Source organism: Oncorhynchus kisutch, linkage group LG29, assembly GCF_002021735.2.
Source record: "Oncorhynchus kisutch isolate 150728-3 linkage group LG29, Okis_V2, whole genome shotgun sequence".
NCBI classification, from domain to species: domain Eukaryota; kingdom Metazoa; phylum Chordata; class Actinopteri; order Salmoniformes; family Salmonidae; genus Oncorhynchus; species Oncorhynchus kisutch.
In genome coordinates, this window is record NC_034202.2 from 572906 (window position 1) to 589847 (window position 16942).

The 16942-nt window shown below is 40.7% G+C and overlaps 1 protein-coding gene across 2 annotated transcripts in view; it reads right to left on the minus strand.

Moving 5' to 3' along the window:
- LOC109875910 (mitogen-activated protein kinase kinase kinase 1-like) overlaps window positions 1–10469 on the minus strand; it is a 224540-nt gene extending 214071 nt beyond the window's left edge. For both annotated transcript variants that reach the window (XM_031809242.1, XM_031809241.1), the window contains exon 1: window positions 9965–10469. The gene's annotated coding sequence lies outside the window, so the exon portion shown is untranslated. The remainder of the gene's footprint in view (window positions 1–9964) is intronic.
- Between the last annotated feature and the right edge of the window lie 6473 nt (window positions 10470–16942).

Here is a 16942-nt window from a genome sequence, read left to right on the forward strand (position 1 = left end):
CTTACTCCCCGACAACCTATTGCTAGTGCAACCTAGTGCTGCTGTGGCACATCTGTAAATAGGTAATGACATTTAAATATCTTACTCCCCGACAACCTATTGCTAGTGCAACCTAGTGCTGCTGTGGCACATCTGTAAATAGGTAATGACATTTAAATATCTTACTTCCCGACAACCTATTGCTAGTGCAACCTAGTGCTGCTGTGGCACATCTGTAAATAGGTAATGACATTTAAATATCTTACTCCCCGACAACCTATTGCTAGTGCAACCTAGTGCTGCTGTGGCACATCTGTAAATAGGTAATGATATTTAAATATCTTACTCCCCGACAACCTATTGCTAGTGCAACCTAGTGCTGCTGTGGCACATCTGTAAATAGGTAATGATATTTAAATATCTTACTCCCCGACAACCTATTGCTAGTGCAACCTAGTGCTGCTGTGGCACATCTGTAAATAGGTAATGATATTTAAATATCTTACTCCCCGACAACCTATTGCTAGTGCAACCTAGTGCTGCTGTGGCACATCTGTAAATAGGTAATGACATTTAAATATCTTACTCCCCGACAACCTATTGCTAGTGCAACCTAGTGCTGCTGTGGCACATCTGTAAATAGGTAATGACATTTAAATATCTTACTCCCCGACAACCTATTGCTAGTGCAACCTAGTGCTGCTGTGGCACATCTGTAAATAGGTAATGACATTTAAATATCTTACTCCCCGACAACCTATTGCTAGTGCAACCTAGTGCTGCTGTGGCACATCTGTAAATAGGTAATGACATTTAAATATGTTACTCCCCGACAACCTATTGCTAGTGCAACCTAGTGCTGCTGTGGCACATCTGTAAATAGGTAATGATATTTAAATATCTTACTCCCCGACAACCTATTTCTAGTGCAACCTAGTGCTGCTGTGGCACATCTGTAAATAGGTAATGATATTTAAATATCTTACTCCCCGACAACCTATTGCTAGTGCAACCTAGTGCTGCTGTGGCACATCTGTAAATAGGTAATGATATTTAAATATCTTACTCCCCGACAACCTATTGCTAGTGCAACCTAGTGCTGCTGTGGCACATCTGTAAATAGGTAATGATATTTAAATATCTTACTCCCCGACAACCTATTGCTAGTGCAACCTAGTGCTGCTGTGGCACATCTGTAAATAGGTAATGACATTTAAATATCTTACTCCCCGACAACCTATTGCTAGTGCAACCTAGTGCTGCTGTGGCACATCTGTAAATAGGTAATGACATTTAAATATCTTACTCCCCGACAACCTATTGCTAGTGCAACCTAGTGCTGCTGTGGCACATCTGTAAATAGGTAATGACATTTAAATATGTTACTCCCCGACAACCTATTGCTAGTGCAACCTAGTGCTGCTGTGGCACATCTGCAAATAGGTAATGATATTTAAATATCTTACTCCCCGACAACCTATTGCTAGTGCAACCTAGTGCTGCTGTGGCACATCTGTAAATAGGTAATGATATTTAAATATCTTACTCCCCGACAACCTATTGCTAGTGCAACCTAGTGCTGCTGTGGCACATCTGTAAATAGGTAATGATATTTAAATATCTTACTCCCCGACAACCTATTGCTAGTGCAACCTAGTGCTGCTGTGGCACATCTGTAAATAGGTAATGATATTTAAATATCTTACTCCCCGACAACCTATTGCTAGTGCAACCTAGTGCTGCTGTGGCACATCTGTAAATAGGTAATGATATTTAAATATCTTACTCCCCGACAACCTATTGCTAGTGCAACCTAGTGCTGCTGTGGCACATCTGTAAATAGGTAATGATATTTAAATATCTTACTCCCCGACAACCTATTGCTAGTGCAACCTAGTGCTGCTGTGGCACATCTGTAAATAGTTAATGATATTTAAATATCTTACTCCCCGACAACCTATTGCTAGTGCAACCTAGTGCTGCTGTGGCACATCTGTAAATAGGTAATGATATTTAAATATCTTACTCCCCGACAACCTATTGCTAGTGCAACCTAGTGCTGCTGTGGCACATCTGTAAATAGGTAATGATATTTAAATATCTTACTCCCCGACAACCTATTGCTAGTGCAACCTAGTGCTGCTGTGGCACATCTGTAAATAGGTAATGATATTTAAATATCTTACTCCCCGACAACCTATTGCTAGTGCAACCTAGTGCTGCTGTGGCACATCTGTAAATAGGTAATGATATTTAAATATCTTACTCCCCGACAACCTATTGCTAGTGCAACCTAGTGCTGCTGTGGCACATCTGTAAATAGGTAATGATATTTAAATAGCTTACTCCCCGACAACCTATTGCTAGTGCAACCTAGTGCTGCTGTGGCACATCTGTAAATAGGTAATGACATTTAAATATCTTACTCCCCGACAACCTATTGCTAGTGCAACCTAGTGCTGCTGTGGCACATCTGTAAATAGGTAATGACATTTAAATATCTTACTCCCCGACAACCTATTGCTAGTGCAACCTAGTGCTGCTGTGGCACATCTGTAAATAGGTAATGACATTTAAATATCTTACTCCCCGACAACCTATTGCTAGTGCAACCTAGTGCTGCTGTGGCACATCTGTAAATAGGTAATGATATTTAAATATCTTACTCCCCGACAACCTATTGCTAGTGCAACCTAGTGCTGCTGTGGCACATCTGTAAATAGGTAATGATATTTAAATATCTTACTCCCCGACAACCTATTGCTAGTGCAACCTAGTGCTGCTGTGGCACATCTGTAAATAGTTAATGATATTTAAATATCTTACTCCCCGACAACCTATTGCTAGTGCAACCTAGTGCTGCTGTGGCACATCTGTAAATAGGTAATGATATTTAAATATCTTACTCCCCGACAACCTATTGCTAGTGCAACCTAGTGCTGCTGTGGCACATCTGTAAATAGGTAATGATATTTAAATATCTTACTCCCCGACAACCTATTGCTAGTGCAACCTAGTGCTGCTGTGGCACATCTGTAAATAGGTAATGATATTTAAATATCTTACTCCCCGACAACCTATTGCTAGTGTAACCTAGTGCTGCTGTGGCACATCTGTAAATAGGTAATGATATTTAAATAGCTTACTCCCCGACAACCTATTGCTAGTGCAACCTAGTGCTGCTGTGGCACATCTGTAAATAGGTAATGATATTTAAATATCTTACTCCCCGACAACCTATTGCTAGTGCAACCTAGTGCTTCTGTGGCACATCTGTAAATAGGTAATGATATTTAAATAGCTTACTCCCCGACAACCTATTGCTAGTGCAACCTAGTGCTGCTGTGGCACATCTGTAAATAGGTAATGATATTTAAATAGCTTACTCCCCGACAACCTATTGCTAGTGCAACCTAGTGCTGCTGTGGCACATCTGTAAATAGGTAATGACATTTAAATATCTTACTCCCCGACAACCTATTGCTAGTGCAACCTAGTGCTGCTGTGGCACATCTGTAAATAGGTAATGACATTTAAATATCTTACTTCCCGACAACCTATTGCTAGTGCAACCTAGTGCTGCTGTGGCACATCTGTAAATAGGTAATGACATTTAAATATCTTACTCCCCGACAACCTATTGCTAGTGCAACCTAGTGCTGCTGTGGCACATCTGTAAATAGGTAATGATATTTAAATATCTTACTCCCCGACAACCTATTGCTAGTGCAACCTAGTGCTGCTGTGGCACATCTGTAAATAGGTAATGATATTTAAATATCTTACTCCCCGACAACCTATTGCTAGTGCAACCTAGTGCTGCTGTGGCACATCTGTAAATAGGTAATGATATTTAAATATCTTACTCCCCGACAACCTATTGCTAGTGCAACCTAGTGCTGCTGTGGCACATCTGTAAATAGGTAATGACATTTAAATATCTTACTCCCCGACAACCTATTGCTAGTGCAACCTAGTGCTGCTGTGGCACATCTGTAAATAGGTAATGACATTTAAATATCTTACTCCCCGACAACCTATTGCTAGTGCAACCTAGTGCTGCTGTGGCACATCTGTAAATAGGTAATGACATTTAAATATCTTACTCCCCGACAACCTATTGCTAGTGCAACCTAGTGCTGCTGTGGCACATCTGTAAATAGGTAATGACATTTAAATATGTTACTCCCCGACAACCTATTGCTAGTGCAACCTAGTGCTGCTGTGGCACATCTGTAAATAGGTAATGATATTTAAATATCTTACTCCCCGACAACCTATTTCTAGTGCAACCTAGTGCTGCTGTGGCACATCTGTAAATAGGTAATGATATTTAAATATCTTACTCCCCGACAACCTATTGCTAGTGCAACCTAGTGCTGCTGTGGCACATCTGTAAATAGGTAATGATATTTAAATATCTTACTCCCCGACAACCTATTGCTAGTGCAACCTAGTGCTGCTGTGGCACATCTGTAAATAGGTAATGATATTTAAATATCTTACTCCCTGACAACCTATTGCTAGTGCAACCTAGTGCTGCTGTGGCACATCTGTAAATAGGTAATGATATTTAAATATCTTACTCCCCGACAACCTATTGCTAGTGCAACCTAGTGCTGCTGTGGCACATCTGTAAATAGGTAATGATATTTAAATATCTTACTCCCCGACAACCTATTGCTAGTGCAACCTAGTGCTGCTGTGGCACATCTGTAAATAGGTAATGATATTTAAATATCTTACTCCCCGACAACCTATTGCTAGTGCAACCTAGTGCTGCTGTGGCACATCTGTAAATAGGTAATGATATTTAAATATCTTACTCCCCGACAACCTATTGCTAGTGCAACCTAGTGCTGCTGTGGCACATCTGTAAATAGGTAATGATATTTAAATATCTTACTCCCCGACAACCTATTGCTAGTGCAACCTAGTGCTGCTGTGGCACATCTGTAAATAGGTAATGATATTTAAATATCTTACTCCCCGACAACCTATTGCTAGTGCAACCTAGTGCTGCTGTGGCACATCTGTAAATAGGTAATGATATTTAAATATCTTACTCCCCGACAACCTATTGCTAGTGCAACCTAGTGCTGCTGTGGCACATCTGTAAATAGGTAATGATATTTAAATATCTTACTCCCCGACAACCTATTGCTAGTGCAACCTAGTGCTGCTGTGGCACATCTGTAAATAGGTAAAGATATTTAAATATCTTACTCCCCGACAACCTATTGCTAGTGCAACCTAGTGCTGCTGTGGCACATCTGTAAATAGGTAATGATATTTAAATATCTTACTCCCCGACAACCTATTGCTAGTGCAACCTAGTGCTGCTGTGGCACATCTGTAAATAGGTAATGACATTTAAATATCTTACTCCCCGACAACCTATTGCTAGTGCAACCTAGTGCTGCTGTGGCACATCTGTAAATAGGTAATGACATTTAAATATCTTACTCCCCGACAACCTATTGCTAGTGCAACCTAGTGCTGCTGTGGCACATCTGTAAATAGGTAATGACATTTAAATATCTTACTCCCCGACAACCTATTGCTAGTGCAACCTAGTGCTGCTGTGGCACATCTGTAAATAGGTAATGATATTTAAATATCTTACTCCCCGACAACCTATTGCTAGTGCAACCTAGTGCTGCTGTGGCACATCTGTAAATAGGTAATGATATTTAAATATCTTACTCCCCGACAACCTATTGCTAGTGCAACCTAGTGCTGCTGTGGCACATCTGTAAATAGGTAATGATATTTAAATATCTTACTCCCCGACAACCTATTGCTAGTGCAACCTAGTGCTGCTGTGGCACATCTGTAAATAGGTAATGATATTTAAATATCTTACTCCCCGACAACCTATTGCTAGTGCAACCTAGTGCTGCTGTGGCACATCTGTAAATAGGTAAAGATATTTAAATATCTTACTCCCCGACAACCTATTGCTAGTGCAACCTAGTGCTGCTGTGGCACATCTGTAAATAGGTAATGATATTTAAATATCTTACTCCCCGACAACCTATTGCTAGTGCAACCTAGTGCTGCTGTGGCACATCTGTAAATAGGTAATGACATTTAAATATCTTACTCCCCGACAACCTATTGCTAGTGCAACCTAGTGCTGCTGTGGCACATCTGTAAATAGGTAATGACATTTAAATATGTTACTCCCCGACAACCTATTGCTAGTGCAACCTAGTGCTGCTGTGGCACATCTGTAAATAGGTAATGATATTTAAATATCTTACTCCCCGACAACCTATTTCTAGTGCAACCTAGTGCTGCTGTGGCACATCTGTAAATAGGTAATGATATTTAAATATCTTACTCCCCGACAACCTATTGCTAGTGCAACCTAGTGCTGCTGTGGCACATCTGTAAATAGGTAATGATATTTAAATATCTTACTCCCCGACAACCTATTGCTAGTGCAACCTAGTGCTGCTGTGGCACATCTGTAAATAGGTAATGATATTTAAATATCTTACTCCCCGACAACCTATTGCTAGTGCAACCTAGTGCTGCTGTGGCACATCTGTAAATAGGTAATGATATTTAAATATCTTACTCCCCGACAACCTATTGCTAGTGCAACCTAGTGCTGCTGTGGCACATCTGTAAATAGGTAATGATATTTAAATATCTTACTCCCCGACAACCTATTGCTAGTGCAACCTAGTGCTGCTGTGGCACATCTGTAAATAGGTAATGATATTTAAATATCTTACTCCCCGACAACCTATTGCTAGTGCAACCTAGTGCTGCTGTGGCACATCTGTAAATAGGTAATGATATTTAAATATCTTACTCCCCGACAACCTATTGCTAGTGCAACCTAGTGCTGCTGTGGCACATCTGTAAATAGGTAATGATATTTAAATATCTTACTCCCCGACAACCTATTGCTAGTGCAACCTAGTGCTGCTGTGGCACATCTGTAAATAGGTAATGATATTTAAATATCTTACTCCCCGACAACCTATTGCTAGTGCAACCTAGTGCTGCTGTGGCACATCTGTAAATAGGTAATGATATTTAAATATCTTACTCCCCGACAACCTATTGCTAGTGCAACCTAGTGCTGCTGTGGCACATCTGTAAATAGGTAATGATATTTAAATATCTTACTCCCCGACAACCTATTGCTAGTGCAACCTAGTGCTGCTGTGGCACATCTGTAAATAGGTAAAGATATTTAAATATCTTACTCCCCGACAACCTATTGCTAGTGCAACCTAGTGCTGCTGTGGCACATCTGTAAATAGGTAATGATATTTAAATATCTTACTCCCCGACAACCTATTGCTAGTGCAACCTAGTGCTGCTGTGGCACATCTGTAAATAGGTAATGATATTTAAATATCTTACTCCCCGACAACCTATTGCTAGTGCAACCTAGTGCTGCTGTGGCACATCTGTAAATAGGTAATGATATTTAAATATCTTACTCCCCGACAACCTATTGCTAGTGCAACCTAGTGCTGCTGTGGCACATCTGTAAATAGGTAATGATATTTAAATATCTTACTCCCCGACAACCTATTGCTAGTGCAACCTAGTGCTGCTGTGGCACATCTGTAAATAGGTAATGATATTTAAATATCTTACTCCCCGACAACCTATTGCTAGTGCAACCTAGTGCTGCTGTGGCACATCTGTAAATAGGTAATGACATTTAAATATCTTACTCCCCGACAACCTATTGCTAGTGCAACCTAGTGCTGCTGTGGCACATCTGTAAATAGGTAATGATATTTAAATATCTTACTCCCCGACAACCTATTGCTAGTGCAACCTAGTGCTGCTGTGGCACATCTGTAAATAGGTAATGATATTTAAATATCTTACTCCCCGACAACCTATTTCTAGTGCAACCTAGTGCTGCTGTGGCACATCTGTAAATAGGTAATGATATTTAAATATCTTACTCCCCGACAACCTATTGCTAGTGCAACCTAGTGCTGCTGTGGCACATCTGTAAATAGGTAATGATATTTAAATATCTTACTCCCCGACAACCTATTGCTAGTGCAACCTAGTGCTGCTGTGGCACATCTGTAAATAGGTAATGATATTTAAATATCTTACTCCCCGACAACCTATTGCTAGTGCAACCTAGTGCTGCTGTGGCACATCTGTAAATAGGTAAAGATATTTAAATATCTTACTCCCCGACAACCTATTGCTAGTGCAACCTAGTGCTGCTGTGGCACATCTGTAAATAGGTAATGATATTTAAATATCTTACTCCCCGACAACCTATTGCTAGTGCAACCTAGTGCTGCTGTGGCACATCTGTAAATAGGTAATGATATTTAAATATCTTACTCCCCGACAACCTATTGCTAGTGCAACCTAGTGCTGCTGTGGCACATCTGTAAATAGGTAATGATATTTAAATATCTTACTCCCCGACAACCTATTGCTAGTGCAACCTAGTGCTGCTGTGGCACATCTGTAAATAGGTAATGATATTTAAATATCTTACTCCCCGACAACCTATTGCTAGTGCAACCTAGTGCTGCTGTGGCACATCTGTAAATAGGTAATGATATTTAAATATCTTACTCCCCGACAACCTATTGCTAGTGCAACCTAGTGCTGCTGTGGCACATCTGTAAATAGGTAATGATATTTAAATATCTTACTCCCCGACAACCTATTGCTAGTGCAACCTAGTGCTGCTGTGGCACATCTGTAAATAGGTAATGATATTTAAATATCTTACTCCCCGACAACCTATTGCTAGTGCAACCTAGTGCTGCTGTGGCACATCTGTAAATAGGTAATGATATTTAAATATCTTACTCCCCGACAACCTATTGCTAGTGCAACCTAGTGCTGCTGTGGCACATCTGTAAATAGGTAATGATATTTAAATATCTTACTCCCCGACAACCTATTGCTAGTGCAACCTAGTGCTGCTGTGGCACATCTGTAAATAGGTAATGATATTTAAATATCTTACTCCCCGACAACCTATTGCTAGTGCAACCTAGTGCTGCTGTGGCACATCTGTAAATAGGTAATGATATTTAAATATCTTACTCCCCGACAACCTATTGCTAGTGCAACCTAGTGCTGCTGTGGCACATCTGTAAATAGGTAATGATATTTAAATATCTTACTCCCCGACAACCTATTGCTAGTGCAACCTAGTGCTGCTGTGGCACATCTGTAAATAGGTAATGATATTTAAATATCTTACTCCCCGACAACCTATTTCTAGTGCAACCTAGTGCTGCTGTGGCACATCTGTAAATAGGTAATGATATTTAAATATCTTACTCCCCGACAACCTATTGCTAGTGCAACCTAGTGCTGCTGTGGCACATCTGTAAATAGGTAATGATATTTAAATATCTTACTCCCCGACAACCTATTGCTAGTGCAACCTAGTGCTGCTGTGGCACATCTGTAAATAGGTAATGATATTTAAATATCTTACTCCCCGACAACCTATTGCTAGTGCAACCTAGTGCTGCTGTGGCACATCTGTAAATAGGTAATGATATTTAAATATCTTACTCCCCGACAACCTATTGCTAGTGCAACCTAGTGCTGCTGTGGCACATCTGTAAATAGGCAGTGAAAAGTATCACTTTTTCCTTTATAGTTTACACAAAAAGTTATACTGGGTTAGATATGGAGCATTTCAGACCTTAAATGATCTGGTCATGGAATTGGGATATGCGTTTGAATAATTATAATATATAAATAGCCTACATAAGAAGCATAATCATTATTAATTAATCATTTATAAAACAATAAAAACGTTTACTGTCACGCTTTACAGTAAAGACGCACTTGAATTCAATAAATGGAAGTTATGAGGAAATCTCACAAATCAATTTAAAATTGTGCAACAAATTACAAGCTGTTATGTCTGCAACTGACAGAATGCAACCAACAAAGTATTAATGATCATCAAAAATCCATGCACAAGAGCCAATCTTATAAACCTTACCTATTTTGTGTAGCGCTCAATTCTATTGAAGTTCGGGTAGCACCATTATCGGGACTGAGATGGTCGCTGCTTTTTTTTGAATAAGTGTTCAACAATTCCTGAGCGTCTGTAGACAAAACTAGTACTTGTTTTATCTAAGACAGGGTGACCGGTTAGTGAGTTGCTCTGCTGAATGTAGTGAGTTTGCTCTAATAAAGTAGCCTGCACCGCACCAGGCGAGGACATAGACAAGTGCAGTTGCACTGCTTTCGGGGCCGTCCCAGTCTCGGGAGACAGGAGCAGCGACTCGGGCTTATCCAGATCCACACTTCGGACTTTCAGTAGCTCTTTACGTCTCCATTGCGAGGTTTCCCCGGCACTACTCTCCGCCTTACCGTGACAGCTTGGAAGACCAGGAGTGCTTGAGTTTCCCTGAGGACCACTTCCAACGTTTGTGCTGTTATTCGACTCATACATTTCCTACGACGAGGTCCGGCTCCCCGCCGTCGCCATATCCTGTCCTGGAGTTGATCACTTATTAGGTTCTATGGAAGAGGGGAAGTAGGTAATTGGGGGAGGGTCGGGTGGGAGGAGCGATAGAACAGTGACATTTCGCCTAAAATGCGCATAAATCGGCGTATTTTGAGTAATTTTAGGCAATGACTGAATCTCATCTAAAACGTTAGATCAACTTTCAAAGGTTGACAATTAATGATAAGTGACTCGTGTTTAAGTCTGTCAGCATGTGATACGACTTCAAAAGGCTTAAAACAATGACTGAGAATAATGTTGTAGGTTTATTTTAAAACGGCAAAGAATGTTAAACAGTAAATAGGCACAAACCATTGGCAGCTGAAAACACCCAGGGCACACTAAGGTTTAAAGACATTGGATAATTCGAGACACTGAGGTATAATAACAGCTGGAGACAGCATCCAAGATCTCCTACCTTTGTTTTCAAGGTAATCTACTCAGGCTTGCACACCCTGATTCATGGTTCAACTAATCCAAATTGCATCAGGTTGATACCTGTGTGCAACGAGAGCAGCGATTATGTTATCCAAAAACATGGCAGACATTGGCTGTGAGTGATGGAAAAAATTGGACTCATCAATAATTATTTGAATAATTAAATGGATGTTTTGTGCACAAAGGTGATGACTAAAGTGTCTCGGTAGCAATTTTCATATCTGACTTCTGTGGCCATCTATGGAAATTGTCTTTCTGGGCCTGGCGTCAGTTTTAAACTGCAGTACCGAAGCAAAACTATAGGAGCAGTTCAAACAGTGCTTCTACACCGAAAACCCTGGCCTCTTGGTTCAAGCGGATTACTTTTGGCAAGACTTAAACCAACATTGGTCACCACTTTTCAAAGTGTGTTGCATTGTGTGTATAAACATTGTCTGACTTGACTACATGCAGAGAGGAAGAGGAATAGCGGTCCACCTCGGTGGAAAATCTGTCTCCCTCCAGCAGGTGGCGTTTTTTTTATCATCGTTTCGCCCACCAAGCAAGGAGTTTTTGTATGGAGTTCAATGAGAGAGTTTATTTGCTACGTAAGGTTTATTTGATCGAATAGAAGTTCCGTACTGCTTACGTGGTTACGAGTGTACTGATATAAGTAGGACCTGTGATGGCTATGCATATTCATGGCATGAGGCTAGTAGCATAGCACAACCCGAATATTCAAAAGAGGATTACAATAATGAGATGTGTCCACCAATCCAAAGAAAGGACAGGCGGGAGCTTGACAGCCCACCATGCCGCTTTGTGGACAACGATTCCCATTGTTAGGAAGGAAAGACAATCTTTGCTATAAGTCGACTGAATGACCTTTACAACATCCATGTGATCTAAAGTAATGAACTTTTGACTGCAGTTGACTGGACATTTCTGCAGTTGTTCCTCACCAACTGCAACATGAAGTCAGAACCAAAGCAATATGGGAGACAACCTTCTGTTTTTTTACATGCTCATAAATGGTTGGTGTCGGAACCTATGATTGGTTGTTATTGATGTATGTTTACTGTTTTGGGAGACAACCTTCTGTTTTTTTACATGCTCATAAATGGTTGGTGTCGCCACCTATGATTGGTTATTATTCATGTATGTTTACTGTTTTGGGAGACAACCTTCTGTTTTTTTACATGCTCATAAATGGTTGGTGTCGCCACCTATGATTGGTTATTATTCATGTATGTTTACTGTTTTGGGAGACAACCTTCTGTTTTTTTACATGCTCATAAATGGTTGGTGTCGCCACCTATGATTGGTTATTATTGATGTATGTTTACTGTTTTGGGTGGATAACTTTTTAGAGCTTAAATACATATTCATCCTTCCATCCTTCCAATGTAATTACGTAGGCCTACATGTAATCCAAATTTCTAACATAAATAAATGATATATCCGACAACAATATAGCTAATATATGTGTCTAGATGTTGTGTCCCATGTTAAAGCCTACAATTGGTATTGTCTGTAATATTGTTCTCACCAAACAAATTCCAATGTGTTAATTGTCTATTAAGTGTGAATAAAATGTTAGACATATTGTAGGCTACACGTCGGTTCTGTTGGGAGATTTCTACACTGGCAATTTTAGAAGCTTAATTTGTGTGTAGGAAACCGGCCCCTGACTGAGTAATTACCCCAGACTTCAGTCGTGGGGTTAATACCAAGTGCATTTGACTGCTTGGTATATTGGTTGGCATATTGTTTACCCGGTAACTTATGTGAACTGATGTACATGTATAATCTAACCCTTTTCTTATTGTTTACCCAGTAACATACAGTGCTTTCGTAAAGTATTCAAAACATCTTGCATTGTTTTTGTAAATAAGGTATTTCTGTTTTTAAATGTCTGAAAACCAGTTTTTGCTTCGTCATTATGCGGGGTAAAGACAAATTTGATCCATTTTAGATTAAGGTTGTAAGGTAATAAAATGTGGAAAAAGTCAAGGGGGTCTGAATACTTACCGAATGCACTGTATATAGTCGAATCCTTTTCTGTACAATGAGTGTTTTGTCCTTCATGTGATTAAATTGACATGCTTGACATTCTTACTGACAAAAACAACATGAACATTGAGAATTAAAGAAATATACTGCAGGTTGTAGTGATGCTAACATACAATCAATTACCACACAGTAAGAATATTTGTGGACTCCATTTAATCACATCTGTTACAATTCCATGTTGAACAATCACAAATAATAATGAGGAAGAGCATATCCCATATGCCGCAAAAACTCCTACAGTATATGTTCACATTCTAGTAGCCTATGCACTCACTACCTGGTTTTGTTTTGTATTTACAGCTGAAGTCGGACGTTTACATACACCTTAGCCAAATACATTTGTCGTGTCTTTGGCATCATTAAACTGAAGATTAGTCTTTATCACTACAAAAATCTCTGAAACTGGAAACACTTATCTCCCTCACTAGCTTTAAGCACCAGCTGTCAGAGCAGCTCACAGATTACTGCACCTGTACATAACCCATCTATAATTTAGCCCAAACAACTCTCTTCCCCTACTGTATTTATTTATTTTGCTCCTTTGCACCCCACCCCATTATTGACTGTGTTTGTTTTATTCCATGTGTAACTCTGTGTTGTTGTGTGTGTCGAACTGCTTTGCTTTATCTTGGCCAGGTCGCAATTGTAAATGAGTACTTGTTCTCAACTTGCCTACCTGGTGAAATAAAATAAAAATTATCTGTAATTAGTATTTTTTTCTCTCTTAGAAAGATCTTGGGCTGGTTTCTAATTTCTTTATCAGGATATTCATTCCTTGGGCCATGTTGATTAAGTTCAGCTTAGTGTAGGAGAAGTGGAATTTCGATAGCATCCACTTCATCGACAATAACAAAGGCGAATGCCATGCCTGCCATTGTCGGGTTTCCTAGAATCATCAGAAATGTCTATCTAGCCTTCATCTCCCCAGCGCTTGAATATGAAATAACTGCCATGTTTTAAATAGCCGCTTAACAAGTGTCTATGGTATTAAATATCCGAATTGCTGTCAGTGCAGTATGTACCTCCCCCAACTTTACCTGTCGACTTCCGTCTACAGTCGGCTACTATCAGTTTAACATTCAAACATGCCCAATCAACCTACAGACTGCTTCTTCTTCTTCGTGTGGTTTTACGGCAGACTAGATGCTTTGTTGTGTATTTCAGACTTTTCACAGGTCGGAAAGGGAATTGCACATTTTGTTCTCAAAAAAGGGAAAAGGGGGGAAAAATAAATCTAACCCTAAATCCTGTACAGTGCCTTCAGGAAGTATTCAGACCCCCGGACTTTTTTCAAAATTTGTTACGTTATTCTAAAATGCATCACATTATTTTTCCTCATCAATCTACACACAATACCCATAATGACAAAGCAAAACTTTTTGGGGGAATTTTTGCAAATGTGTAAAAAAAACTGTCACCTTTACATAAGTATTCAGACCCTTTGCTCAGTACTTTGTTGAAGCACCTTTGGCAGCAATTACAGCATCAAGTTTTCGTGGGTATGATGCTACAAGGTTAGCACACCTGTTATGTGGAGTTTCTCCCATTCTTCTCTGCAGATCCTCTCAAGCTCTGTATGGTTGGATGGGGAGCGTTGCTGCACAAATATTTTCAGGTCTCTCTAGAGATGTTCAATCGGGTTCAAGTCCGGGCTCTGGCTGGGACACTCGGACATTCAGAGACTTGTCCTGAAGCCACTCCTCCGTTGTCTCGGCTGTGTGCTCAGGGTCTTTGTCCTGTTGGAAGGTGAACCTTCGCACCAGTCTGAGGTCCTGAGCGCTCTGGAGAAGGTTTTCATCAAGGATCTCTCTGTACTTTGCTACGTTCATCTTTGCCTTGATCTTGACTAATCTCCCAGTCATGCCATTGAAAAACATCCCCACAGCATGATGCTGCCACCAACATGTTTCCCCGTCGGGATGGTGCCATGTTTCTTCCAGACATTTATTTATTTATTTACCTTTATTTAACCAGGTAGGCAAGTTGAGAACAAGTTCTCATTTACAATTGCGACCTGGCCAAGATAAAGCAAAGCAGTTCGACAGATAAAACGACACAGAGTTACACATGAAGAAAAAACAAACATACAGTCAATAATGCAGTATAAACAAGTCTATATACAATGTGAGCAAATGAGGTGAGAAGGGAGGTAAAGGCAAAAAAGGCCATGATGGCAAAGTAAATACAATATAGCAAGTAAAATACTGGAATGGTAGTTTTGCAATGGAAGAATGTGCAAAGTAGAAATAAAAATAATGGGGTGCAAAGGAGCAAAATAAATAAATAAATAAAAATTAAATACAGTTGGGAAAGAGGTAGTTGTTTGGGCTAAATTATAGGTGGGCTATGTACAGGTGCAGTAATCTGTGAGCTGCTCTGACAGTTGGTGCTTAAAGCTAGTGAGGGAGATAAGTGTTTCCAGTTTCAGAGATTTTTTTTTTTTTTTTTTTAACTGGAAGGAGAGGCGGCCAAAGAAAGAATTGGTTTTGGGGGTGACTAGAGAGATATACCTGCTGGAGCGTGTGCTACAGGTGGGAGATGCTATGGTGACCAGCGAGCTGAGATAAGGGGGGACTTTACCTAGCAGGGTCTTGTAGATGACATGGAGCCAGTGGGTTTGGCGACGAGTATGAAGCGAGGGCCAGCCAACGAGAGCGTACAGGTCGCAATGGTGGGTAGTATATGGGGCTTTGGTGATAAAACGGATTGCACTGTGATAGACTGCATCCAATTTGTTGAGTAGGGTATTGGAGGCTATTTTGTAAATGACATCGCCAAAGTCGAGGATTGGTAGGATGGTCAGTTTTACAAGGGTATGTTTGGCAGCATGAGTGAAGGATGCTTTGTTGCGAAATAGGAAGCCAATTCTAGATTTAACTTTGGATTGGAGATGTTTGATATGGGTCTGGAAGGAGAGTTTACAGTCTAACCAGACACCTAAGTATTTGTAGTTGTCCACGTATTCTAAGTCAGAGCCGTCCAGAGTAGTGATGTTGGACAGGCGGGTAGGTGCAGGTAGCGATCGGTTGAAGAGCATGCATTTAGTTTTACTTGTATTTAAGAGCAATTGGAGGCCACGGAAGGAGAGTTGTATGGCATTGAAGCTTGCCTGGAGGGTTGTTAACACAGTGTCCAAAGAAGGGCCGGAAGTATACAGAATGGTGTCGTCTGCGTAGAGGTGGATCAGGGACTCACCAGCAGCAAGAGCGACCTCATTGATGTATACAGAGAAGAGAGTCGGTCCAAGAATTGAACCCTGTGGCACCCCCATAGAGACTGCCAGAGGTCCGGACAGCAGACCCTCCGATTTGACACACTGAACTCTATCAGAGAAGTAGTTGGTGAACCAGGCGAGGCAATCATTTGAGAAACCAAGGCTGTCGAGTCTGCCGATGAGGATATGGTGATTGACAGAGTCGAAAGCCTTGGCCAGATCAATGAATACGGCTGCACAGTAATGTTTCTTATCGATGGCGGTTAAGATATCGTTTAGGACCTTGAGCGTGGCTGAGGTGCACCCATGACCAGCTCTGAAACCGGATTGCATAGCAGAGAAGGTATGGTGAGATTCGAAATGGTCGGTAATCTGTTTGTTGACTTGGCTTTCGAAGACCTTAGAAAGGCTCGGTAGGATAGATATAGGTCTGTAGCAGTTTGGGTCAAGAGTGTCCCCCCCTTTGAAGAGGGGGATGACCGCAGCTGCTTTCCAATCTTTGGGAATCTCAGACGACACGAAAGAGAGGTTGAACAGGCTAGTAATAGGGGTGGCAACAATTTCGGCAGATAATTTTAGAAAGAAAGGGTCCAGATTGTCTAGCCCGGCTGATTTGTAGGGGTCCAGATTTTGCAGCTCTTTCAGAACATCAGCTGAATGGATTTGGGAGAAGGAGAAATGGGGAAGGCTTGGGCGAGTTGCTGTTGGGGGTGCAGTGCTGTTGTCCGGGGTAGGAGTAGCCAGGTGGAAAGCATGGCCAGCCG